A 4075-nucleotide genomic window follows, 5' to 3' on the forward strand; every position below is an offset into this window, starting at 1 on the left:
ATTCTGACAACCAATATATCGAGTAGGATATGGAAATTCAAACTATGGCCCAAATTACCCCTTTTCCTATGGTTATTGGTCCAAGGAAAAAGGCTTGTAACTTGGAATAATTTCCAAAAACACAACTTTTCAAGCCCCTCAAGATGCACCCTATGCCACTTGTTATAGAAGATATAGAGAACCTCTTTAATGGTTGCCCCTAAACAACTCATCTATGGTAGACTCCTGAAAGTATCATGAATCACTTTGACAAAGTCTCTACAAGCATCCCCCAAACAATCAAAAATTCGTGAACTCAAGCATATATTCACCCCATCCTCAACCAAATTTGGGAAATTCTCCATTGATTTCTTCTTTGGAACACTTGGAAAGAGTGAAATAAACGAATATTCAAAATTCACTCTCTTCTCCAAGATTAGACATGGAACCTCATAAAAAGAAATATACAAGAAACAATTACAACACACACATGGGCATCTCCAGCCCAACCCCTACTCATCCTTCGTCGTCTCCCCCAATTTAACACCCTCTCTTGCATCCTAAACTCCTCCCCCATAGAATTTCTGGAAGCTAAATTTTGATGAGGCCTCAAAAGGTAACACAGGCTAGGCAAGATTCAGAGGCGTTTTCAGAGACCACCTAGGCCCACCCTTTTATCTATTATGTGGATTCATGGGGCTCAATTCAACAATGTTGCTAAAATGAAAGGCCTTGAAGAAGGTATAAAATTCTCCATCACACAAGGTTGCTATAGACTGATAGTTGAAGGATATTTGAAGCTAATAATTGTAATGATCTCCAAAATTCTCAATGGCTCTCCAATCTCCATGGTTTCACAATGTTGGCATACAGAAAATATGTTAAGTAGATAGTCCCTCAACTCCAACCCATTCTAGTTATCATCCCTTCCCACATATAATGTATGGGAAACAAAAATGTGGATAAACTAGCCAATTTTGGATGCTCAGATCCAAACCACCCGCTTTCCTCCCCTTGGCATTCTCTCCCTAACTCTCCAATTAAACATGAATGTTAGGATCCAATGGTTCATTATACAAATCCCCTGTTTGGAGTGACTAAGGTGGAAAAAGTGGGGAGTGGGAACATGTTGCCACTAGCCCATGAGCTGGTAGGATGTGGAAAAATATCCCCCTGAGAGCATTCAAGCAATTTATAGCATGCCAACCGTCATTACAAAGAACCACATAGTAGGCATGTCTGCATTCATTACCATAGCCTAAAACTCATGTGAATAGGAACTTTAGGGGATATAAAACAATATGCAATGGGTTTCAGTACAATTCCCATGCAATGGTAAATCCACTATGATCCGATGTATCCATCCACATTCAATGATGAGCCATCAATGGTTGCCTCATTAGGGTTCTATAGATGCCTAATGTTTTTCTTAGGAAACACAAAGGTGAAGCTCATTATCTTTGGGTGGCCTCAGGCCATCAATGGTTGCCTCATTGGGATTCTACATGTTTCCTATGGTTTTTCTTAGCAAATGTAGAGGTGAATCTCATTATCTCTTGGTGGCCTCAATAGTTTTTTTCCTTACCTCTTTCACCACGTCTCCACTTATGCTTAATGGGTTTCAGTTAATCATTGGTGTCAGTCTCTAGGGCGATTTTACTATAGACTATCTATGTGGCCAACTTTGAATCTAGGAAAGAAAGGTAGGCACAACCATGCTGTTTCCTCTTCCCATGCCAAGGAAGGCACTTGTCTACATGACATTCTAATTTATTTGGACTTCAGTCTTCAATCATGTGTCAAATCACGCAAGGTTTCACTATGATAGTCTGATTGTGTTGGTAGACGAGTTATGCCCTCTAACTGAGCCCCCTCTAAAGCCTAGTGGTTGATACAAGCTTTAATATGTCTAGTTTTATGTGTTGGACACCTAATCCTCAATGGGTTAGTGTGGAAGCCGAATGGACAAAAGGAGTCCAAGAGACCTTGGGATGTGGAACCCAACGGTCAGATATTGTACTATAAATGTAAATCAATTGTTAATAAAAATTGTACTCTCCTGATTATCTTTCATATCTCTCTTGTTGTCCATGTGTGTTTAACATGGTATCAGAGCAGGCGTATTCCTGCCCTGCATAATTAATGTGAGCCATTTGTTTTATGGCCTATCTGTGCAGTTTATTTCTGCCATATTCATTTATACAGACTTGCGCCCTGTCTGACATATTCACTTAAATGATTCCTCTGCCTGACACTGCCAGCGCTGTCCAAGTTGTTCTGACATGTCTGTCTGTCATATACGTTTTTGATATTGTCTGCACCTTCTGTCAAGCCTGCGCCCTCTGTCAAGAGACCAACTGCAAATGTTGTCTCACTGCGTCAGTGTCATAGACGTTTTATACCTGCGCTCTATGTTTCCTCTGACATTCGCCTAACATTGAAACTCTTGACCGTGTCTGTTTAACGCTCGCCATATTTTCTGTGTTGTAGCATACTCGTGCGTGGAAACTCTTGCTCTGCCCCATAACTCAATGATTCATTCTCGAATTCCTTTCATTTGTAACTCTATGGACTGCCCTCTCCAAATAGTTGCTTAGGTAGTTTCACAGCACCATCAAGCATTCGTGAAGCCATGTCTGTCGTGCTTGGTAAGGGTAGCTTTCCTTGAGCCTGAAGAAATAATCTCAATTCAAGGCTCTTCCTAATCACTGGATGACCAGCCAATCTGCAAAGATATTTCTCCAGTGCTATTCTTTGCTGCTCAATGAACTCTTGTTTATGCATAACCTGGCTTTCAACAACACTTTTGTCCGGGCGGGGAGGAATAAAGAATCCCCGATAAGATTCTGCAAGCCTATCAGCCAAAGTTACCACATCTCGAAATCTTCGCCTCACACCGAACTCTGAACCGCCAAACTCAGGCATGTTTGTATGAGTAACAATAAGATATGTCACATATGAGTTTCCCCCTGGAACAAGAGAGTTTGCAATTTCTTGCTCCTTCTGAGGTTGGACTACTGCAATATTCAAATATTCTGAACTTGATGAGGCTGATTGCGACGAAAATGAGTTCCCCGTCTCCCTTGCCGTGCCGTTACCATTTCCAACAATGGATTCTTCCCCAAAGGGAGTAAACACAACATCTGCATATGAAGGAGGCTCCACAAAAGAATCATCTGGGAAGTCATCTTTGAAGCTCTTATGGTGTGAATCTTTAAAGGACGACTGCAAGGGGTCTTCTGAAGGAGGCAATGAATGCGTTTCAGCATAAGATGACATTACGCTCCTGTAATCGCTATTCGATATATATGTCTGCGGGGGTTGATCTAAGACCAGGCTTTCCATTGCTTCTGTGGAGGTGAAGAGCAATTTTCAAGTACCGTTGATCATAGAACACAGAAATACGAGGCCTTACTGCATGATATCCAAACGCTTTCTCTTTTCCAAAGACCATATGCGACCGCTTCTTTCCAGAAATTCGGTATTATTTCGGACGGATAATCGATTCCCGAGCCAGAGTGATAAAAAAAAACACTAAAATTGTCCAAATTGGGACGAATCACAGTTATATTTGGCTATTCTGACAAATAAAGTCTTGTTCCGGGGTTAATCTGCAGAAGAATTCGAATTTTGCGCTAGAATCGAACAACGAACGTGGCCGCAGCGGAAATTTTGATGTGAAAAACTAAGATTGGACGGTAAACCACCCCCGGTTCGATCTTGCCGCAGAAGAAGCCAGTTTGCCCTTACCTTTGTCTCCTCTGCCCTTCAATTCTTGGAAGGTGTGCGAATCTTCAGCAGTTCGTTTGTCTCCTGACTTGGATATATCTGAAGAAAGTGATTTATGGATTTCGATTGACAGCGTCATCAACATTATATCTCTGTGAAGGATTCCACATTGTTTGGGTCATTATAGCCACCTGTTCTGCCATACAACGTGGCCCTCAGTGTAATGGTTGCGACTGTATATGGTACATTATTTTGTGTTTTCGCTATTACAAAGAGGAAGTGTTCGCCCGCAGAGTCTACATGGTAGATGCAAAATCTCCTCAAAAGATTGTTGTAGAGGATATTCCAGATATTCTCTTGATCCTGT

At 41.5% G+C, this 4075-nt stretch overlaps 1 pseudogene; it reads right to left on the bottom strand.

Annotated features, from left to right (window-relative positions):
- Window positions 1-2544: 2544 nt before the first annotated feature.
- Window positions 2545-3324, bottom strand: LOC149204093 (sorting nexin 2A pseudogene; annotated as a pseudogene).
- Between the last annotated feature and the right edge of the window lie 751 nt (window positions 3325-4075).

Source organism: Pinus tabuliformis, chromosome 1_2 (genome assembly GCF_031772625.1).
Source record: "Pinus tabuliformis cultivar Carrire ecotype Pingquan chromosome 1_2, CPIR1, whole genome shotgun sequence".
Taxonomy (NCBI): Eukaryota; Viridiplantae; Streptophyta; class Pinopsida; order Pinales; family Pinaceae; genus Pinus; species Pinus tabuliformis.